The following is a 24,583-nucleotide window of genomic DNA, read 5'->3' on the forward strand; positions in this document are numbered from 1 at the left end:
CTTCAGGCACAAGATGATTATGGCCTATGGATTCCTGCACTGCAACTTTGTGAGAACACTTTGTCAGAAGCATCTAGCCAGGCTGTGCCTCTGAATAAAAAGCCAAAAATTTTTTTTAAAATAGGTAAACTTGGGAGTTTAGCTATTTCTAAACTCATCGTGGAGCAACCAATAAATAACACATCAATAATAGTCTATGAAAACCATGGAGAAGGGATTTTATGACATATATTTGGCAGCATAAAAAAAGAAATTATTGTAAATTATCAAAATTACTAGGAGATCACTAAAGACCTCCATGAGAGGGACATTAGTGGTCACCAGGAGACAGGCCAAGACTCCTCCATAAAGAGGACAAAACCATTAGGTAATAAGACCAGGGCCCGGCCCAAGCCCCAGTCCCTCCAAACCCTTCCAAATACATCAGATGGTCTACAAGTTGAAGTGCTGACCCATCTCCCCTTCCCTTCAGTACGCATGCTGCGTACTGTTAAAATTTAATCACATTGCTCACTATTGTTTCATGTGTATTATCTTTTCATCAGTTCCTGAGGACAGACCTTGGGTTTGCATCCTATCTCTTCTTTGCCTCCACTCCTAACCAAACAACTAGCTTTGAGGGCAGCAAAAATTTTCCATAACCCTTCTAAGTCCAAAACCAGTATTCCATTTCTAGGTTTCTAAAATACAATTTGACTAGACTTCTCAGGAAATAAAATGTATTAAAAATTTGCATTTCTTCCACCTTCATCACCCATCAAAGGTGGAGATAATTTTCCATAATCTCATTCTAGGTTGGTTTGTCTTCAATTGTGATAACAATTGTGATCATTATGTTATCACTTACAAAGTTTATTTGGTAATATTTCTTCTGACATGATACATCTCAATTCCAGAGGTGTTAAAATGTTAAAAATGTTTTAGAATCAGTGAAACATGGTATTCCTTTTCTATATGTAGTGTGTCACATATCCCAATCTAAAATTAAAATTAATTTTAAGTAAACTTGTGACTTATCCCAACAATATATGAATACAAAGTAAGCAAAATAACCCTGACAACAAACCTGAACCCCAAAAGGGTATTCACTGGAATAAACCAGGAAGCAATATTGTCTCCAAAAGCATTCTGAAAGGTGAATGAGACAGTCATTGGAATTCAGGGCGAAGGAGAGATGCAACAGACATCTTGCAAAGAAGGAGAACAGCACCACCAATAAACTATTTTGCCCAAACATAAATAGTGCCCTTGTTCAAAAAACAGCTTTCCATCCACTTTCTGCAGGGTGGGCCCTAGAATGTGAACACCTCAAGTTTGGCTTTCCACAAAGTCAACATAAAGTCAAGCACAACTCATATCCACCAAGTGGCAGGAAATAGTATATGGCTAATGTGATGTGGCTACCAAAACTTATCCAAGAAACAGTTTATGTGTCAGGTATTTGAGCTACACCAGTGAACAGCCATATATCCCTGCATTCCCACTGTGGGAGAGAAACAAAAATCATAAAAAATTATCAAACATTTTTAAAAGACACTACATACTATGGAAAAATAGCAAAGTAAAGTGAACCAAGTTGGAAGGGGGTGCAGGGTGCCATAGATTTTAAAGTAGGGTGGTCAGTTAGTCTTATGGAGAAAGCAGTTATTTAAGCAGATTTTAAGGAGTTGAAGGGTTTAGTTAGCCATGAACACATCTGAGAAAAGAATGTTCCAGGTAGACAGACTTGTCAGTTAATGCAAAGGCTTCCTCAGAGAGGAAAAATGTGTGAAAAGAAAGACATGGAGGTCAACTGCAGCTGAAGTAAACTTAGGGAGGGAGAGAGTAAGTTGGCGGGGGGAAGGTGGAATATATGAGAGGATACAGGGCAGGGCTAATGATGAAAGGACTTTCTTTGGCTTTTACTAAAGACAAATGGAGAATCAATGAACCGTTTGAACAGAAGACACAACCTTAGTTTTAAAAATATAAGAATCACTCTATGGACTCTGTGGGAGAGGGAGAGGGTGGGATGATTTGGGAGAAGGGCATTGAAACATGTATACGATCATGTAAGAAACAAATTGCCAGTCTAGGTTCAATACAGGATGCTGGGGGCTGGTGCACTGGGATGACCCAGAGAGATGATATGGGGAGAGAGGTGGGAGGGGGTTCAGGATTGGGAACTCATGTACACCCGTGGCGGATTTATGTCAGTGTATGGCAAAACCAATACAGTATTGTAAAGTAAAATAAAAATAAATAAATAAATAAAATAAAAATATAAGAATCACTCTAGATGAGAATAAACCATAGGGGAGCCAAGGGTAGAAAGCAAAGTAGATAATAGCACATTAAGAGAATTAGTGACTGAAACCCAAACACAGAAGAACTCTAAAAAGCTATACACATATCCCAAAACTAGGTTAGTATATTAAAGCAATTTATCACACCAACATTTTGTAGTTGCCAGTCCTTGAGGGCTTAGTGATTGGAGAAGACAAAAATCAAATACTTTCAAGGAATTTTTAAAGTTTACCTTTGGACAGACAATCTCAACTTCTGTAACATCTAGCATAACTGTCTGAAAAGGGAAGAGGATTATTCCTAAAATACTCATGCCATAATAATGACTATACATGGTATACATATCTCTTCATTACCTAAAGAACAAAGAGCACCAGCATGAATAATTCAAATTGTGGACACCCCCAAATTATGTATTTCCAGGCTTAGAAAGGTTTAGTGTAAAACTTTTTCTTAGAACCCACCTGGCAAGGAATAAGGAAATATTCAAGGGCATAGGAGTCGACAGGTAATAAATTGGTTTGAAATGAACCAATTCTGCCAAGGATAAAAACAAATTGATCAAGAGTTGACTTACTTCAAATATGCCAATTTTACTCAAAGCAATGGAACCTTAATACTAACTTAAAAAACATTTAATAGCCTTGTGTGGATAGCTTCACAATTTTATTTATTTTATGGCCATGCAGCACATGAGATCTTAGTTTCCCAACCAGAGACTGAACCAGCTCTCCCTAAAGTAGAAGCGTAAAGTCTCAACCACTGGACCACCAGGAAAGTCTCTTCACACTTTTAAGAGACTACAATCCATACATCAGCATACTTTAAACAATTGTTCAGTTCAGTGTTAGCAAATAACAATTTATTTATAAAAAGTGAAAAGAGCTCAAAAAGCATGCTTACTCCAAAATCAGAAAAGAATCAGTTCTTGATCTGAAATCAAATATTCAGAAGCATCTTCCCAGTAACATGTGCAAAATTACAAAGCTATGCCATATATTTAAGACTGCTAAAAAATAAGAGAACTCTTCTTAGAGCTATACCTTAAAACTAACTACACCAAGAGAAAACTTACTCAAGTGTCTGTCACAATTCAATTTACAGTGAAGAACATTTTAAAATTTAAGTAAAAAAAAATTAATTTTTTTAAGCCACTCATCCTTTGAAGGCCTCAAAAGAAATAAATGCAAGTTCATTACACTGAAGTTCAGTAATGCCCACTTTCAATAACTGTAAGAGAAAAGACTATCTTTTCTGTCATACTTGAGTTTTATATTTTTTCACACTGAAGAGATGAAAAACTCAAATTTTGTATCTTGTCCTCCAAAAATAAGTGGTTGATCATAGATTATCCTCACCTTTTTGATGAACGATCAAAGTTTTCCTTGTACTTTAGTAGTATGGCAAGACAGAACCAACAGTGGGCTAGAGTAAGAAAATCTGGTCTAACACTAATCTAAGGAAGTCACTTCAATTTCCTGGGCTTCAATTTTCTAAACATACCATTAATTCTGTATGACTAGATTTCAAAGTTTAACTTTCTAAAAGATGTCAACCGAATTTTAAGTATATATAGCTCGAAGAGAAACAGCCTGTGCCCTCAAAGAACAAAAACCAGGGTGTATGGTTTTCCAAGAACACCATGTTCAATAAATCTACCCAAGTGTAACAAATGGAAGCACTATTCAACTACAACTCAGGACAACTGTATGTGTTTGGAGGATGAGAGACTCCTTACCTACTACAAAGTAGGATAGAAAACTTACAAATCAATATATGGTACAGGTAAGTGAAACTAGCCAAGAGGAAGAAGAAATTAATTTTGCTTAGGGAAATCAGGGAAAAGATTATAGACAGTACATGTGGATATGAATTGGAATGATAATGTTTTGGTAACTACAGATGATGACACTCCAGATAATAGGGGCAAAAATGCATTTGGGAACCACTCTGCAACAACCTTTTAACTACACCATAAGTTAGTAACATGTTGCTTTGAGTACAGAGGGGTCAATACTTACACAGTGGTAGGTCAAAGTACTGAAAAACTTGAGTAGAGAATGCCTAGATTCAAACCAATGACTTGGTAGACAATTTGTCTTTAATATAAAAAACTAACTGCATTCCTGGAATCATTTATGTTTACAACATTTTCATGTATTATTTATGTAATAAAGAAATCCAATAAACAAAAAACACTGGAGATCAGTTAGAAAGCTAATGCAAAAAAGACAGGGTCTGAAACAAAGAAGTAACTATTCTGATTATGAGTTCACAAAAAAATTAACAGTACCGCTGCATTTCAAACCTAAGAGCTCTAAATCCAAGGTGACAAACTTTCAAACTAATTATCTAAAAGAGGAAGTGTTGAGCTCTTAATAGGAAGCTTAAGAGCAATAAAATGGTATCTTTCAAAATAATGCTTTCACTTTACATTTCATATAATTAGTCCAACACCACAAAACAAAAACAAAAAAACCCACAACAAAACCTACACCTCCACTGCAGACACTTTAACATCTCTTTCAACATTCTAATTTAGCCTAGAGGCAGAAATGCATTTTTTTTTTCCAGAAATGCATGTCTCAAACCTATACTCCATACTCCCAAAGGCTGTATTTCCTTCAAATCTCAACACAGGATTTCAAATTCAGTCTACACTTCTACTGACTTCTCAAACGAGTTTTTCAAGGAATAATTTGTTTTATTTGCTTTGCTACATTCTTGCAAATACATGAATGAAAAGTACCTTAAAATTAACTATTGTGTACATAAAAGGATGAAGGATTTGAGCCCATTTCAGCTTTGAACTATGCTTCTTAAACACTGTGAGCAAATAGGAAAGGAACTGCATGATCTTTCTTTATATAAGGTCTTAAAATAAGACTCAGTAGGATGCCATTTTGAAACTTCCCCACAGGAAGTTCAGTTTGGAAAGAGGGCCAGTTAAGAAATGCTTCAACTAGTATTTTTTTAATGACTTACAAGTTAGTTTTGCTCTCTTACCAAAAAAAACAAACCAAAAAACCAAGTTTATGACTGGTACTGCTGCTGCTGCTAAGTCGCTTCAGTCGTGTCCAACTCTGTGCGACCCCATAGATGGCAGCCCACCAGGCTCGCCCCCGTCCCTGGGATTCTCCAGGCAAGAACGCTGGAGTGGGTTGCCATTTCCTTCTCCAATGCATGGAAATGAAAAGTCAAAGTGAAGTTGCTCAGTTGTGTCCAACTCTTAGCGACCCATGGACTGCAGCCCACCAGGCTCCTCCATCCATGGGATTCTCTAGGCAAGAGTACTGAAGTGGGGTGCCACTGCCTTCTCCAAATTTTGTTAATTCAAGAATCATAAATATCTTACCAAAAATAAGTGTCTTGAAAAATCTGGGCATCCAATTTAAATTACTGTAGATAAATTCTCTTCCATAGTATTGAGTAACAAAGATTTGTTACACAGTAGAATGAAATAAAGATTCAAGTTCATAAATTCATAAACTTAAGCTGGTTAAAAAGAAACTTCTCATAACTAGATCAGGATCTAACCAAACATATACTTGGAAAAAGCAACATTTAAGCAAATTTGATATTAGTCTTTAAGCATGTTGTCAAGAAATAAGCATTTCCTCTTCTGTCCTCCGAGTTGTTTTTTTTTTAAATGACTTAACCCAAAGTTAGGAGGACATTACAGTACTTAGCCTGACAAGATCCATATTAAAGAGAGCAGTACTTAAAACCCCAGCAGAAATCTAAGAGACTATATTTCTCTCTGGCTAAGCCAGAGATCCATTTGAGTTAGGAACCAAAAGCATTTCAGTTGTTCCGCAATAATGCCAGAAAAAGGTGCCTTAAAACTGCTAAGATTACAATCTTAGGCAAGAAAAGGGTAAGACATTGTTACTGATGGTCAAATCTCTGCCTTGTTTCCACGGAAGGAATTGGGACCCTTCACTTGTTGAAAAGCGACCAACTCTCCAAACAAGTATTATCATGCGACCATTTCAAAGCACAACTAGATGCCTACAACGTTATGTATCATCAGCTTATTTTCTCCTTAGACAAGGTAACAATTCGGAATGTCCTAAAACAGAATAATTTAAACTGTTACCAAATATCTTATTAAGAGCTAAAATACTACACTGCCAAATCTCTGGAAGGATAGATATGACAACCTGAGGATATTAAACCCAAATACTTCTACATAAACAAGTTTGTTCTTAATCTGTTTGATCTACTTTCTGATTTTGTATTTGTCCAATCATTTTTCCATCCGTGTATCCCTACTCCTATCAAACGGACTGTCACGAGGCAAACACTCAGAATTTTCTCCGCAAAAAGTAATCAACTATACTCACTCAATTATTAACTGTTAAACTCCCCAAGGCAATCGAATTACAGAGAAATAAAAAGAGAGACTAAGAGTTAATACTCTCAGGAAAAAATACTTTTAAGAGTCCTAAAATATGTGATGTTTGAGTGACTTCAAAGGGAAAAGATTCCTGCTCAAAGTTTATTTTAAACACATCTCCAAACCCACAGACATCAAGCATTAACGTTTAATCCTAGGAAGGGTACTCATCTGTGGGAACCCAGTTGGGTGAAATCTGCAGAGGGGGTGGGACTGAAAAAGAACATTTGTGCTTTTGGCCTTATGTAACCCCCTGGAGACCCATAGTATCTCTCACGGAGGCCTCCCAAATGCTCGGCTCACTACGAGAGCTCTTCTCCTGGGCGAGTAGCACCACTACTACAGAACAGACACTGAGCCAGGTGGGTGGGGGCCGACTCTGGAGACTGAGTGAGCGCCCGGGCGCGCGAGTGGAACAAAACCTGTGGCAAGAAGTAATGAGGAAGTGCTCGCTCCCGCCCGCCCCTCCCACCGGCGGACACCCGAAACACCCGGGGTTTGACAACGTGCTGGGGGCGGGGGAGGGGGACTGGCAGCTCCAGGTCCACCGAGAGGAACCCGGAGTCGGCAACTACTCCGAACACGGGCACCTCGCCCCCCCGCCTCCCCGGAGCTAGGCCTCCGAGGCCGATGCCCGCAGCACCCATCCGGCAGTTGAGAAGCTCGTGGAGTGTGCGAAGGGTGCAGTCCGCGCGAAGCGAGGGCCCAGCCGCCCCAAGTGCCGCCAACACCGCCCTCAGAGCCGCCAGGCCCGGGCAAGGGGGGGGCTAATCCCGGGTCTCATTCCGCGCTCTGCCCTCGGTTTCCTAGAGCTTTCACCAAGCCCTCTTCTCTTCAGAAGCCGAAGACTCCGCGGGCCGAGGGGAGACAGTCCGCCCTCTCCCGCCTCGCCACTTCCCCGTCCCGACTGCCCCTCACACCTCGGAGCCCCGGGAAACGCTCCCAGTGGCCCCGGGACCACCCCCGTTCCTTCCCGCACCGGCACCCAAGTTCCGTAGCTGACACCGCCTGTCGGCCTCGGAACCCGACCCCAGCCCACCACACCTCAAGCGGCTCCGACGGCGCTGGACACAGGAAACTCCTGGGTCCCCGACTCCGGTTCTCCTAGACCCCCTCTTCGGTTAACTCCGCTTGTTTCTCTACAAAATGGCGCCGGAGGTCGCGCGCTCACGTCGCGGCCTTTCCCCTCCCCGTTCCTATTTCATCATTTGCTGCCCGCCCGAGAAGGGATGGACCCAGCACCAGCCAATGAGCGCACCCCGCCTGTGGCTCCCGCCCAATCATCGACAGGTGCCCGCGGATTTAAACCAATCACACACTATCACTTGCAGAAGTCAAGGAAGAAACCAGGCTCCTGCTAGCAACTACCAATCCAGACTCCTACTTCGCGGGCTTTGGCCAATTGCCGTTCACCAGTCCCCAGGGACTGGAGTCGGAGCCCTCGCGCCTGCGCTCGAGGCGAGGGCCAATGGGGAGAAGCAGATAACTTCGATTTGGGGCTTCATGGACTTCCCACCTGCCCTCGAGATCCTCGACCAATGGGGGTCTGGCAAAGCCTCTGAGAAACAATAAATAAAGGAGGGGGCCCTTAAGCCCTCTCCACCTTGCGCGGGAACTATTCTGAGTTAGAGTGAAAAACAGCCTTCCAGTACTCTCCTTCCTCTTTCGAAGTGTCAAGTGTCCGGTAGACCACGGGGATTCCCAATCTTAAACACTCCCGTCCTCCCCCGCGTCTCTTTGGCGGGGAACGCCGGTTACGAGAAAGCTACAAGCAAGCCAGGCTCTAACTAGTGCTCTGGCGCTTTGCATCCTGGGATGTGTAGTCCTCCCCCTCCGCCCATCCCTGTTGCAAAAGTAGTGCGAGTTCCTCCCTCATTTACGACGCCCCAGGAAGAGCAATGCATTCTGGAGAACGTAGTCCCGTTTGGTCCTCTCATGCTCGGGTCAGGAGAACTTTCCCGTCTAGTTCTGCCTCTGGAAGAAGGCAGTCCTTACGGAGAAATAGGAAACTCTCGGGTTCTTTGTTTGGCTTAGTCCCTGTTAGTGGTAGCAGAAGGAATACTTGTGCCCTTTGCTGTCAGGAGAAAAAAATCTAGAAACATCTTTTTTAAGATTTTGTGGTTAAAAAAAGATTTTGTGGTCACCTGTATCCAGCGAAGTGAGGGAGGTGAGTGAAGAAGTTGGCTTAAAGCTCAACATTCAGAAAACGAAGATCATGGCATCTGGTCCCATCACTTCATGGGAAGTAGATGGGGAAACAGTGGAAACAGTGTCAGACTTTATCTTTTTTGGGCTCCAAAATCACTGCAGATGGTGACTGCAACCATGAAATTAAAAGACACTTACTCCTTGAAAGAAAAGTTATGACCAACCTAGATAGCATATTCAAAAGCAGAGACATTACTTTGCCAACAAAGGTCCGTCTAGTCAAGGCTATGGTTTTTCCAGTGGTCATGTATGGATGTGAGAGTTGGACTGTGAAGAAAGCTGAGCGCCCAAGAATTGATGCTTTTGAACTGTGGTGTTGGTGAAGACTCTTGAGAGTCCCTTGGACTGCAAGGAGATCCAACCAGTCCATTCTAAAGGAGATCAGCCCTGGGTGTTCTTTGGAAGGAATGATGCTAAAGCTGAAACTCCAATACTTGGGCCACTTCATGTAAAGAGTTAACTCATTGGAAAAGACTCTGATACTGGAAGGGATTGAGGGCAGGAGGAGAAGGGGACGACAGAGGATGAGATGGCTGGATGGCATCACGGACTCGATGGACGGGAGTTTGAGTGAACTCCGGGAGTTGGTGATGGACAGGGAGGCCTGGCGTGCTGCGATTCATGGGGCTGCAAAGAGTCGGACACGACTGTGCAACTGAACTGAACTGAACAGGTGGACTCATGCATAATTTGTCTTTTTGTGACTGACTGATCTCTCTAACCTCCTAAAAATACTTTTTGACACCTGCCTTCGTTGGACGCCAGCTCTTCCAGCAAACTTTGAGTATCTGGTGGTTTCAAATACGTGTAGGATACCCAAGGACCCCATGTACAATAACCGGAAGGATTGCTTCAGTCTTGTTCATAGCTGTATCCCAGCACCTAGCACAGTGCCTGGCACTTGACAGACACATGAGAAAATAAATGTTGAAAAATCATGCAATGGAGAATTGGATTTCAAACATTATAATGTTAGTGATAGAAGACTCCTTAAACAGACCAGTGAGTGAGTGAAGTCTCTCAGTCGTGTCTGACTCTTTGCGACCCCAGGGACTGTAGACCACCAGGTTCCTCCATCCATGGAATTTTCTAGGCAAGAGTGCTAGAGTGGGTTGCCATTTCCTTCTCCAGGGGATCTTCCCAACCCAGGGATCGAAAACCAGTCTCCCACATTGTGGGCAGACGCTTTACTGTCTGAGCCACCAGGGAATCAAGGATGAGAATATAAGTCCTTCCTATACCTTGTTGTATAAAATTGCTGAAACCTCAATGGATAGCAGAATTTTAGCCAGATTTATCAAAACTGAAAATGCATAGACCCATTGATCCAATATCTAAGAATTTACTCCACAGGTGAATATTGCAAATTTGTGCAGAGATGGATATTTAAAGATATTAATTGATGGGGTTAATGAGGTCCTAAAAGATTGGACACAATAGAAAAGAAGATGAATAAGAGTATGGAATACCACAAAGTTTTTTAAAACTTTAAGTCTGTAAGTACTAATATGGAATGATTCAAAGATTTATTGTTAATCGTTAGGTTCAGAATAAGAAAAACAAAACCAAAAACGGATGGCATAATCAGTATGTTACCATTTGTGTAGGAGAAAGGAACTATATTTGTATTTACCTGTAAATAAATGCATTAAAAGATTTGAAAAGATACGCCATTTCCCCCAACTGACATAAGTGGTTATCCCTGGGTAGGAAGTGGAATGAGGAAGGGTAAAGGGAGCTTTTGCTTTTTGTTTTATTTTCAGTCAGTCAGTTCAGTGGCTCAGTCCTGTCTGACTCTTTGCAATCCTATGGACTATAGCATGCCATGCTTCCCTGTCCATCACCAACTCCCAGGGCCTACTCAAACTCATGTCCATCGCGTCGGTGATGCCATCCAACCATCTCATCCTCTGTCGTCCCCTTCTTCGCCCGCCTTCAATTTTTCCCAGCATCGGGGTCTTTCCCAATGAGTCGGTTCTCTGTATCAGGTGCCCAAAGTATTAGAGTTTCAGCTTGAAAATCAGTCTTTCCAATGAATATTCAGGACTGATTTCCTTTAGGATTGACTGGTTGGATTTCCTTGCAGTCCAAGGGACTCTGAAGAGTCTTTTCCAACACCTCAATTCAAAAGCATCAATTCTTCGGCACTCAGCTTTCTTTATAGTCCAACTCTCACACCCATACATGACCCCTGGAAAAACCATAGGTTTGACAAGATTGACCTTTGTTTTGTTTTATTACCATAGATTCGAACTTTTGAAAATAGAATGTATTCATGTTTCATTTGTATAATTTAAAATATATTTTAAAAAAAAGATACCTGTAGAGGTCAGCTATCTAAGATCAATGCTGTAATTCTACAACTAGAATTGTAGTTGGTCTTAGACATAAATCTCCTAAAGTAAAGTAAGTTGAATGAAATAAAGCTAAGTTGCCTTTCCCCACTTCAGCTTATCTTTACCCTAAGGCTGCTCTGGGAGACCCTTCTGTCCACTGCCAACCCCTCCCTCCCACCCCCAAACTCTCAGCCCCAGCTACACCAACACTACTCCTAGGATTTGACTTGTTTTGGGGACTTAGCCTAGTACCTGCAAGGACTCCCACATAAATAGCTTGGAGATCAAAGGTCTTCAATTGTGTGTTATCATGAATTCTGAGTGGCTTCTATACTCACTAGAAAGGAGAGAGATGCATAGAATGTTTTCCAGTTGGAAGGGTTAGTGGAGATCACCTGGTATACTTTTTTCATTTTATTGAAAGACATAGTTGGAAGTCATGCCCAGACAAAGTAGTTCACTAGAGACCTTCACAAAGAATTGAATCACCTTGTAACTCAGCAATTATGTGTTCTGGGGTTCAAACATAATTAGAAACATGATATTTTAACCAGCTGTTAATTACTCACCTGGCCTCTTTGCTCAGCCTTCTTCCAATCCTTCACCCCCCAATTAATTGTGCATACCAGACTCTGGAAGAACTATATAAACTCTTTTAATTGTTTCTTAAAATAGCCTAGAGAAGAAGATGTAAGTGCTAGGAAACAAAAGCCTTATTGAATTGGCTTGGGGTGGAGGCAAAAATACCTAGAAGACAAAGGACTTTGAGACTGAGGTCTGCAGAAAACTGTGTTATAAATTGTTTGGAGGTGCTTAAAGTAATGCTCAAAATTCTCCAAGCCAGGCTTCAGCAATACGTAAACCGAAAACTTCCAGATGTTCAAGCTGGTTTTAGAAAAGGCAGAGGAACCAGAGATCAAATTGCCAACATCCGCTGGATCATCAAGAAAGCAAGAGAGTTCCAGAAAAACATGTATTTCTGCTTTATTGACTATGCCAAAGCCTTTGACTGTGTGGATCACAATAAACTGTGGAAAATTCGGAAAGAGATGGAATACCAGACCACCTGACCTGCCTCTTGAGAAACCTGTATGCAGGTCAGGAAGCAACAGTTACAACTGGACATGGAACAACAGACTGGTTCCAAATAGGAAAAGGAGTACATCAAGGCTGCATATTGTCACCCTGCTTATTTAACTTCTATGCAGAGTCCATCATGAGAAATGACGGGCTGGAAGAAGCACAAGCTGGAATCAAGATTGCCAGGAGAAATATCAATAACCTCAGGTATGCAGATGACACCACCCTTATGGCAGAAAGTGAAGAGGAACTCAAAAGCCTCTTGATGAAAGTGAAAGAGGAGAGTGAAAAAGTTGGCTTAAAACTCAACATTCAGAAAACAAAGATCATGGCAACTGGTCTCATCACTTCATGGGAAATCGATGCGGAAACAGTGGAATCAGTGGCAGATTTTATTTTGGGGGGCTACAAAAATCACTGCAGATGGTGATTGCAGCCATGAAATTAAAAGATGTTTACTCCTTGGAAGGAAAGTTATGACCAACCTAGATAGCATATTCAAAAGCAGAGACATTACTTTGCCAACAAAGGTCCGTCTAGTCAAGGCTATGGTTTTTCCAGTGGTCATGTATGGATGTGAGAGTTGGACTGTGAAGAAAGCTGAGCACTGAAGAATTGATGCTTTTGAACTGTGATGTCGGTGAAGACTCTTGAGAGTCCCTTGGACTACAAGGAGATCCAACCAGTCCATTCTAAAGGAGATCAGCCCTGGGTGTTCTTTGGAAGGAATGATGCTAAAGCTGAAACTCCAATACTTTGGCCACCTCATGCGAAGAGTTGACTCATTGGAAAAGACTCTGATGCTGGGAGGGATTGGGGGCAGGAGGAGAAGGGGACGACAGAGGATGAGATGGCTGGATGGCATCACCAACTTGATGGACATGAATTTGAGTGAACTCTGGGAGTTGGTGATGGACAGGGAGGCCTGGCGTGCTGTGATTCATGGGGTCGCAAAGAGTCGGACATGACTGGGCGACTGAACTGAACTGAAAGAGGAGATACAAGACCTTTTTATTCCATGTTCTTGTTTTTCAGTCCCATTTATCAGAGAGTCAGTAGCTTCAACTTACAGTAGTTTTGACTGTCTTATCCAAAACTACTCACTGACAGCTTAAGTCTGAATTCTGACCTCCTTCCAGTCCCTCACCACTGCCTAGCTCCAAAACCTTCTGGCTCCCTGGGCACCCAAGCTTTGATATGAATTTGGTGACTCTACCCTGATGCGGGATGAACAAGGAGGCATGTTCTATGAAGGCCATTGAAGAATTCAAAAATCCAGTCCCTAAGCCGGGCTGTGCCCTTAACTTTCTGTGTAACCTTGGGAAAGTCACTTCCCCTCCCTGTATTTCTTTTTCCCCCTTCATTATTCTGAGGATATTGGGTGTGACCCCAATACTTGAGGATACTTGGTGTTCTGTGGACCCCTAGGAAGGCAAGGACTTACTGTGGGGTCCTTATGCACACATAGGTTTATTAACTAATAATATATCAAATACTATACTCTAAAGGTAAAATTTTACATGCTTTATCTCATCCATACCTCAAGACCCTGTAGGATAGGGACCCCATTTTACAGACCATAAAACTGAGGCTTAGAGAGGTGAATCACTTGCCCAAGATCACATACCTAGTCAATGGCAAAGCATGCCTTGCAGCCCAAGCTTTCTGACTTCATGGCGTACATTCCCAGTTATCGCCCTCTAAGCCTTCAGCTGGAAACCCCCGTGCCTAGGTGATCTCCCAACTGTCATGTTCAGTGATCCAGGAATGACCAGACAGTTTTCAAGCCAAAAAAATGTGGTGCATCATCTGACAGGGGTATTATAAATTAGTGACACAGGTTCTGAAAATACTGCCATGAGTTTGGAGTTTTCCAGTTAAGTTTACATTTGAATTGTTAGATCCTCTCCTTAACAAGGGATTCTGTCCAAAGACTGTGTAGAAACTTTGGACTTTTTTTTAAAGATTGCTTATCCCTCTGTCTCTTTTCATGAGTGAACAGGGAAGAAGCTATGAGAGGAAAGGAAAAGCTGTGAAGCATTTCCTCTGGTTCATGGTTAGTTTTACACTGAGTGAATGCTTGCAAACAAGCTGGAGCAGGTCTGAGAAACCTGCCTTGGGCTGTAGACAGATGTGTGGACTTTAGGACTATTGATGGAATTCTTCTGAGCCGGGCAGAGTCTGTGTGACTCTGCCCTAATTTTCTATGTTCTCCCTGATTACACACCTGTATGTTTGAAACGATTGCCTGAAACCTGCACCATTAGTCTGAGCTCTTCATCCTCCGCCCATCTGGGCCCCTGCCTTCGCAGATAGTTCTCCTTTAGTTCTATAGACTTCTCTGTGCGCTGTCTCAATCCCTCTGCCCCCAGCTTACACTTTACATCATTTACCTAGCACCCATCTCCACCATCATCTTAGAGAAATAAACTTACACGATATCCTGAACTGAAGTGGGGGGGGGGGCAGTAAATTGAATATTGTCTTCCAAATTCCCCTTTTGAGGGGTGCCAAGCCACCCCTCCCAGGTGGCTCAGTGGGAAAGACTGCCTACCAATGGAGAAGACTTGGGTTCAATCCCTGAGTCAGGAAGATCCCCTGGAGGAGGAAATGACAATGCATTCCAGTATTCTTGTCAGGAAAAATTCCATGGACAGAGGAGCTGGTGGGCTACAGTCCACGGGATCACAAAGAGTCAGACACAACTGAGCACGCATGCAAGCCTCACAGCTTATAGGATCTAAGTTTCCCAACCAGGGATTGAGCCCTGGTCAATCAGTGGAACCCTGGGCCAGGGCAGTTCAACATACCCCTCCCCGACCGGGGCAGAACCCTCATTTCTTCAACAGATAATCGTGGATTAAACATCTGCTAAAGAGTCTGCCTACAATGCGGGAGACCTGGGTTCAATCTCTGGGTTGGGAAGATCTCCCGGAGAAGAAAATGGCAACCCATTCCAGTATTCTTGCCTGGAGAATCCCATGGATGGAGAAGCCTGGTAGGCTACAGTCCATGGGGTCGCAAAGAGTTGGACACGACTGAGCAACTTTGCTTCACTTCACTTCACCTCTGTCCTGCTCAGAACACAATAGGCACTTCAGGCACCTGTGCAAGTTAATGTTGCTCATTATCCTCTGCTCAAACTAGTTGAGAAGCCAACTGACAGAACAAAGGATTACAAATGCGATCAATGTTAACAAATGGAGAACATAGGGAGTTTGGAAGCAACCTGCAACCTAGTCTAGGGATTCAAAGACTCTGTAAGGATGTGAAAGGAGCCGGGGTACTCTAGACAGAGTGGTAGTACCTTCCAGCAAAGAGCTAAGCCTCAAAGAGATGACTGCTGGCATTTTTGAGGAATTAAAAGAACGGAAAGGTTGGAGCTTAGAGAAGCAGCCAGAGGCTTAAGCCTCTGTGGTCAGCCCTTTATCCTAAGGGCTCTGGGAGCCTTTGAAGGGTTGGATGAAACAGCTAAAGTGCTAATATTTGCATTGTTTGAAGGTCAGACTGGCTTGGCATGGAGAAAGGACTGGTGTCAAGCAAGAGACGTAGCTGGGAGACTAACCAGGAGGCCACCACAGAAATCCAGGGGAGGCGGGAATGGAGGGAAGTGGGGCCACCAGAGATGTGGGAGCCCAAAGCGCCAGGCTTTGGCAACTAATCGAATGTGAAAGGTGAGAGGGCAAAGGGAAGGACTGTCTGCTCCTTGGTACTTCCCCCCTGCCCCCTCCCCCGCAACCCCATCCCATAAAGCAGGGAGACTGGAGGAGCAGGTTTGGGAGCAGAGATAGTGAGTTCAATTTAAAAGTGCATATGTTTCTTTTTTTTTTTTTTAAGTGCATATGTTTCACACAAGTGGAGTGGCCCCCTTGGGCTAAAGCCCCAGGCGACTGAGAGCTGGAACTGCTGATGGAGACTTGAGTCACTGACCAACTGGTGGCCCTGGGGGAGCCTTCAGAGAGCAGAGGCCCTGGGGCCCTGAGAAAAGCTATGCTCAGACTCCTGGTTGAGGAGGGAAGAGTCGTTAGCTTGCTGGAAAATAGACCAGCCCAGGAGGCCTGAGGACTGCTGGAGGCTGAATGCAGTCACCCTAGCCAGAGGACAAAGGGACTCAATGTTTTTGAGCAGCCAAGCAGGGAAGAGATTGATAAGGCCTTCGGCAGTGTGATAGGGCTATGTGACCTTGGAGAGAGCCTTTTCTGTGTATGGAGAGAAGGGACCTTAAACCAGAGGGATTAGGCTGCCAGGAGAGCTGTAGGTGGAGGGGAAGGAAGGGTTTGTTTTTAAGATTAAAAAAAAAGAATTTTCCACGGTTTGCTATGATCCACACAGTCAAAGGCTTTAGTGTAGTCAATGAAGCAGAAGTAGGTGTTTTTCTGGAATTTTCTTCCTTTTTTGATGATCCAACAGATGTTGGCAATTTGCTCTCTGGTTCCTCTGCCTTTTCTAAATCCAGCTTGAAATACAGAAATTCTCAGTTAACGTACTGTTGAAGTCTAACTTGGAGAATTTTCAGGATTACTTTGCTAGTGTGTGAAATGAGTGCAGTTGTATCGTAGTTTGAACATTCTTTGGCATTGCCTTTCTTTGGGATTGGAATGAAAACTGATCTTTTCCACTCCTTGGCCACTGCTGAGTTTTCCAAATTTGTTGGCATACTGAGTTACACTGTAGTTCATAAAACATGCAATAGATTTATGTCTAAAAAAAAATGTACACAGCTTAATTTTGAAAATATTTTATTGCTAAAAAATGCTAACCACAGTTCAAGCCTTCAGTGAGTTGAAATCTTTATGCTGATGGAGGTTCTTGCCTTGAAGCTAATGGTTGGTGACTGATCAGAGTGGTGGTTGCTGAAGGCTGAGGTGGCTGTGGCGATTTCTTAGAATAAAACAACAATAAAGTCTGCTGCAAAAAATAATAAGATAGAGATTAGGGCACATTTCTATCACAAGATAGAGATTGGGGCACATGGGGACCATCCCCATGGCAAAGAAATGCAAAAAAAGCAAAATGGCTGTCTGGGGAGGCCTTACAAATAGCTGTGAAAAGAAGAGAAGCAAAAAGCAAAGGAGAAAAGGAAAGATATAAGCATCTGAATGCAGAGTTCCAAAGAATAGCAAGGAGAGATAAGAAAGCCTTCCTCAGCGATCAATGCAAAGAAATAAAGGAAAACAACAGAATGGGAAAGACTAGAGATCTCTTCAAGAAAATTAGAGATACCAAGGGAACATTTCATGCAAAGATGGGCTCGATAAAGGACAGAAAGTGTATGGACCTAACAGAAGCAGAAGCTATTAAGAAGTGTCAAGAATACACAGAAAAACTATACAAAAAAGACCTTCATGACCCAGATAATCATGATGGTGTGATCACTCACCTAGAGCCAGACATCCTGGAATGTGAAGTCAAGTGGGCCTTAGGAAGCATCACTATGAACAAAGCCAGTGGAGGTGATGGAAGTCCAGTTGAACTATTTCAAATCCTGGAAGATGATGCCGTGAAAGTGCTGCACTCAATATGCCAGCAAATTTGGAAAACTCAGCAGTGGCCACAGGACTGGAAAAGGTCCATTTTCATTCCAATCCCAAAGAAAGGCAATGTCAAAGAATGCTCAAACTACCGCACAATTGCACTCATCTCACATGCTAGCAAAGTAATGCTCAAAATTCTCCAAGCTAGGCTTCAGCAATACCTGAACTGTGAACTTCCAGATGTTCAAGCTGGTTTTAGAAAAGGCAGAGGAACCAGAGATCAAATTGCCAATATCCATACTATCATGTAAGAATTGAATCGCCAGTCTATGTCTGACGCAGGATACAGCATGCTTGGGGCTGGTGCATGGGGATGACCCACAGAGATGTTATGGAGAGGGAGGTGGGAGGGGGGTTCATGTTTGGGAACGCATGTAAGAATTAAAGATTTTAAAATTTAAAAAAAAATTGCCAACATCCGCTGGATCATCAAAAAAGCAAGGGAGTTCCAGAAAAACATGTATTTCTGCTTTATTGACTATGCCAAAGCCTTTGACTGTGTGGATCACAATAAACTGTGGAAAATTCTGAAAGAGATGGGAATACCAGACCACCTGACCTGCCTCTTGAGAAACCTGTATGCAGGTCAGGAAGCAACAGTTAGAACTGGACATGGAACAACAGACTGGTTCCAAATAGGAAAAGGAGTACATCAAGGCTGCATATTGTCACCCTGCTTATTTAACTTCTATGCAGAGTCCATCATGAGAAATGCTGGGCTGGAAGAAGCACAAGCTGGAATTAAGATTGCCAGGAGAAATATCAATAACCTCAGGTATGCAGATGACACCACCCTTATGGCAGAAAGTGAAGAGGATCTCAAAAGCCTCTTGATGAAAATGAAAGACGAGAGTGAAAAAGTTGGCTTAAAACTCAACATTCAGAAAACGAAGATCATGGCATCTGGTCCCATCACTTCATGGGAAATAGATGGGCAAACAGTGGAAACAGTGGCAGACTTTATTTTTGGGGGCTCCAAAATCACTGCAGATGGTGATTGCAGCCATGAAATTAAAAGACTCTTACTCCTTGGAAGGAAAATTATGACTAACCTAGATAGTATATTGAAAAGCAGAGACATTACTTTGCCAACAAAGGTCCTTCTAGTCAAGGTTATGGTTTTTCCAGTGGTCATGTATGGATGTGAGAGTTGGACTGTGAAGAAAGCTGAATGCCGAAGAATTGATGCTTTTGAACCGTGGTGTTGGTGAAGGCCGTTGAGAGTCCCTTGGACTGCAAGGAGATCCAACCAGTCCATTCTGAAGGAGATCCGCCCTAGGATTTCTTTGGAAGGAATGATGCTAAAGCTGAAACTCCAATACTTTGGCCACCTCATGTGAAGGGTTGACTCATTGGAAAAAAGTCTGATGCTGGGAGGGATTGGGGGCAGGAGGAGAAGGGGACGACAGAGGATGAGATGTCTGGATGGCATCACCGACTCTATGGATGTGAGTCTGAGTGAACTCCGGGAGTTGGTGATGGACAGGGAGGCCTGGCGTGCTGCAATTCATGGGGTCACAGAGTCGGACACGACTGAGCTATTGAACTGAACTGATCTGGAAGTCCTTGGAGTTTGTCTTAGCAGTTTTAGATAGCTGGAGGGACCATTTTTTGGAAATACTTGGGCTTTGATCTTCTCCAGCCCTCCTCCTCCTCCTTCTTCTCCTGAGGGTTCTTCTCCAAAGCAGAATGTGTCCAGCAACAGCCCCCATGGGAAGTGACTCTTCCTCTGGCTGCTAAGTTTGGGAAGAAGAAAAAACAGCCACCCCACCTCCACCCCCACCCAGACCGCCCCAGTCTACCCTTCTCTTGGGGTATCATGTCCTCATTGGCTGCCTCAGGGCCTCCACGCACATAGCCCTCCCCAAGAATTGGTAAGCCGGGTCAGTGTCCCCCTTATAGACAAGGGCTCAGAGGTCATCCTGCAGCGGCTCTCAGGGGAGAGTGGTGGTATCTGGGGGCAGCCGGGAGAGGCAGCTGAAGGTGTCCAGACAACCCATGTCTACTCTGGAACACAGGGAAACTGGGAACTGGAGTTCCAGAGCCCCTTTTCGGCCTCACTTCTCTTTTCAAAAAGAAATATGTATTTGTTTATTTTTGGAACCCTTTGTTGTGGCCCTCTGGCTTCTCTCGTTGCAGTTCGTGTGTTTAGTTGCTCCAAAGTATATGGGATCTTAGGTCCTCATCTAGGGATTGAACCTGCGTCCGCTGCATTGGAAGGCAGGGTCTAAACCAGTGGGCCACCAAGGAAGCCCCAAGCTCACCTCTTAATCAGTTAAAAGTTGCTCCTCTATATGAGCCTATCTACTCTCCCAGGATAACGATTCCTTCCCACACCTCTTCCTGGACTTTCGGACTGCACCTCCATCCCATCTGCTTCCGACTGTAGCAGGTGCCTCTGCCTCATCCATCTCTTCTTTCTACAACTATTTGAGTCTCTACTGTGTTCCAGTCACTGATACAAGTGCTGGGATCCTAACAGTGAGCAAACAGCCTGCCCTCACCTACACCTTAGTGCTGTTATCTCTGCCTTGGGCTAGTGCCAGAAACAGGGTATAATTCCTGGGTCGGGAAGATCCCCTGGACAAGGAAATGGCAACTCACTCCAGTGTTCTTGCCTGAAGAATTCCATAGAGAGAGGAGCTGGCGGGCTACTGTCCATAGGGTCACAAAGAGACATGACTGAGAGAGTAATACACACACACACACACACACACACACACACACACACACACACACACATACACACACACGTCTGCCCTACCTCTCCCCAAGAAGGCCCTGTAATCCTGGGAGGTCATATCCACACTCTCATGCCTCTGCCAGGAGCTGCTAGATCTCCTCAGGCTTACCTGCACAGTTCCCAGGCAGGAAGGGAGGTGGGGATGTGTCTCAGCTCCATGGTTGAAACACAGGTATGTGGTGTGGCCTGAAGACATTCAGGTATCCCAGAGATGGGGCCATTAGGAGACTGGAGGCAGAGTATGGAAGGGATTAGGGGTTGAAAGCCTCAACTATTCCCTCCCACCATCCCATTTTCCATGCCAGTGCCCCCAAAACTTGGTGAGCCTCATAGACATGCTATTTTGGGATCCCACAAACTCTTCCCATGTTGTAAGCCCCTGAGCCCCTACTGTGATTCTGCTCATCCCTTTCCCCCTCTGTAGACTTCAGAATCCTCTCCTGTAAAACAGAAGAATTGACCCAGGTGATCTCAAAGTCCTTTCTCTCTGGAACTTTTCTGGCTTCCACAGAAGCCTTTGGTCCACCCTGTACCCCAAAGAGGAGTTGTCAGGGAGAGCTGCCTGAAGAAGGCTGGATAGAGAGAGGAGGGGCAGCCAGGCTACTTTGCCTGCCTTCTACTCTCACCATCACCACATGATGGTCCCAAGAAGTGAGGATTCCAAGGACACACCTGTCCTGGTCAGGGGAACCTGGGGAAGTGCTGCCTCTTCCCATTCCCACCATCCTGAGCATCCCACATCCTGATCTCTTTTGGCTCAGACCATGCTGTCCACAGTCCAAGGTTGCCCTAGGTAACCTTGCATTGGGATGTTGTCTCTCCTAAGCTCTAGTTCCTTCATCTGTGAAGTGGGGTCACCATAAGACCTACTGTGGAGGTTGTTTAGAGAGTTACATGATCTGATGAAGTACATAAAATACTCAGTGCCTGGCATGGAGACACTTCATTTATTCAGTCATGGATTCAACAAATAGTTTTCGGAGGTTTTTTTTTTTTTTTTTTGGTTGTGCTGGGTCTTAGTTGCAGCACACAGAATCTTTTAGTTGTGACATACATGGTCTAGTTCCCTGACCTGGGCCTCAGCCTGGGCCCCCTGCATTGGGCGCACAGAGTCTTAACCGCTGGACCACTGGGAAAGCCCCAACAAATAGTTTTTAAGTGCCTCTTATGTGCCAAGTGTTGAGACTGTGGCAGCAAAAAAGCAAAGTTCTTGCAGTCATTGATCTTGATTTTAAACAGGGGGTTGTGATAAACAATAATACTAAAGAAATCATGTGAGGCAGGATAAATGCTACAAAAAGTAATGAAGCAGAACAAGGTGCTAGAGTGACAGAGGAGGCAGGTTAGGGAAGTGGACAGCTCTTTTTGTTTAGGGAGACCTCTCTGATAAAGGATCTGAGCAGAGCCCCAAAAGAAGTGAGGGAGGGAAACCATGCAGACATCTCGTGGCAGAGGGTTCCAGGCAGGAGACCAGAAAGTACAAAGTCCCTGAGGCTGAAGGGTGGTGAGTCTGCCACTGCAGCTGAGCACTGGGAGAGGAGGGGTAGCAGAAGATGAGGTCAGACGGGAACCGGAATCGTGGGGCCCTGACAGCTGTGGTGAGGACTGTGGCTTTCATCCTAGTAAGACGAGAAAGCCATACATAGATTTTGAGCTGAGGATGATGTGAGCTGACCTTAGTTCTAAAAGGTTACTGCAAGAAGAAAAAATTACAGGAGAGCAAAGGGGCAGGGAGCAGCAGTAATCTCCAGGTTAGAAGGATGTAAGAATCCAGGCAAGACATGATGGTGGATTAGACTGGTTGCAAAGGTAGAGAGAAGCATTACCTGTAACAGTTATCTCCAGACTGCAGGGCACAGCCCTCACCATCCCGCATCCCACCATTACTGTTGTTGTTGTTCAGTCGCTAAGTCGTGTCCGACTCCTCGCGACCCCATGGACTGTAGCACTCCAGGCTTCCCTGTCCTTCACTGGCTCCCGGAGTTTGCTCAGACTCGTGTCCATTGAGTCGATGATGCCATCCAACCATCTCATCCTCTGTTGCCTCCTTCTCCTCCTGCCCTCAATCTTTCCCATCCTACCTCGCCAACCAGTTACTCAGGTGCCCCTTTTGACCTGGTATATATATATATTTTTAGCCAGGGGTAGCTTTTTAAATTTTATGTATTTATTTGGCTGCATCGGGTCTCAGTTGCATCGTGCAGGATCTCCATCACGTCATGTGAGCTCAGAGACTCTAGTTGTGATGCTCTCAATAGTTGCAGCTGGGCTTAGCTTCTCCATGGCATTTGGGACCCTAGTTCCCTAACCAGAGATCAAACCCCTGTCTCCTGTGTTGTGAAGCAGGTTCTTGACCACTGGACCACCAAGGAAGTCTTGACCTGGTATCTTCAGAAGAGGTTGCTCGTGTCAGCAAGCATAAGGCCCCTGGTAGCCATGTGCCCCCCAGCAGGGTGAGGAGAGGTTGCAGATGTTGAGGGCAATGCCCTGAGTCATGCCATAAGCTTTCAGAACCTGCAGAGAAGAACCAGTCCAAGGGCTTTCCGGGGTCGAGGGTAAAAACACAGTTTGCTGGCCTTTCAGGCACACTCTATTGACTTTGATACCTAACGTGGTGAAACCAGTCAGCAAAGCATGAGGGACCGGAGCCTGTGCCCCCTGGTCTCTTGGATGGGCAGCAGTCTTGGCGCTGACCCGGGGAGACACAGCCGACATGAAGGGGAGCTGAGGGCACTGCTGCTTCCTTCCTCATGGGAGAGAACCACCAAGTGCCAGCCAGCTCCACCAAGTCAGCAGGGTGGATTGTGCTCTAGAGTAGCAGTCCCCAACCTCCAGGCCACAGACCGGAACCTTCTGTCACATCAGCACCGGCATTAAATTAGGAATAATTACTATAAACGTAATGCGCTTGAAGCATTCGGAAATCATCCCCTCTACCACCCCCTTCCTGGAAGAATTGTCTTCCATGAAACCGCTCCCTGGTGCCAAAAAGGTTAGGGACCATTGCTTTAGAGGCCAGGATTAGCAATTGATTTTTTTTTTTTAAGTTTGGCCCATTTAGATAGGGTCAAAGGTTCTGTGGTCCTCTTATCTTCCCCATTCGTACTCCTCGTGGTATTCCACTATCTTCGTGTGAGCATGCATAGCAGGAATTTTGCAAGGCTGCATGGCAGGCAAACTCCTTGGCAGAAATCTGGAGTTCAATTGCTCAGTAAACACTCCTGAAATGCTCATCCTTATTTGCAAATCAAAATTTGGTGAGCTGGAATAGCTCCCTGTGTACCGTAACCCTTTGTCAAGGCTCAAAGGAAGGTGTGAGGTACGTTCCATTTGGGGTTCTGGCAATGGCTAATCAGAACCTTGAGGGCTGGGACTTCCCTGGTGGTCCAGCGGCTTAGACCCCACACTCCAAATGCAGGCGGCCCAGGTTCAATCCCTGCTTAGGGAACTAGAGCCTACATGCCACAGCTACAAGTTTGCATGCCGCAGTTAAAAGATCCTGTATGCCAGGACTAAGACCTGGCACAGCCAAATAAATAAATACTTAAAAAAAAAAAAGGACCTTGAGGGACAAGCACCAGCCCAGGGAGCAGAGGCAGAAATGCTGCTCTGGGAAGGTCATCCCCTCAGTGTTGTCATCTTTCCCAGTGAGACCTCCTGCTGCATATTTGGCTTAAAAAATCATAGAGTGCTAAAGCTTGCACTCAGATTTGCATCATTGGCATTCAGATATGCACACCCTGTTGGGAGGAAGCGACTAGAGTGGTGTGACAGCAAATACTGCAGGAGCAATTGGGGACAGTCCTGTCTCCTGAGGGAGAGTAAATGTTATCTGATGTGGATCGGGGCCTACCTGCTGTTTGTTCGCTAAACCCTTTGTAGGTTTCTTCTGGATTAGGGCAGGGTAGGGGACAGAGGTAGAGGCCCTTTGGGAGGCCACATAGCCCAGAGGACAAACTTGGCCCTTAGACACAAAATATCCTGAATTCTAGTGCAC

General features: G+C 44.3%; 1 protein-coding gene across 7 annotated transcripts in view; it reads right to left on the minus strand.

The window, feature by feature from the left end:
* The window catches only part of CNOT1 (CCR4-NOT transcription complex subunit 1), an 84,708-nt gene extending 76,855 nt beyond the window's left edge, over positions 1-7,853 (minus strand). For all 7 annotated transcript variants that reach the window (XR_008200861.1, XM_052655249.1, XM_052655246.1 and 4 more), the window contains exon 1: positions 7,730-7,853. The gene's annotated coding sequence lies outside the window, so the exon portion shown is untranslated. The remainder of the gene's footprint in view (positions 1-7,729) is intronic.
* Between the last annotated feature and the right edge of the window lie 16,730 nt (positions 7,854-24,583).

The sequence above is a fragment of the Budorcas taxicolor genome, chromosome 18, assembly GCF_023091745.1.
Source record: "Budorcas taxicolor isolate Tak-1 chromosome 18, Takin1.1, whole genome shotgun sequence".
Taxonomy (NCBI): domain Eukaryota; kingdom Metazoa; phylum Chordata; class Mammalia; order Artiodactyla; family Bovidae; genus Budorcas; species Budorcas taxicolor.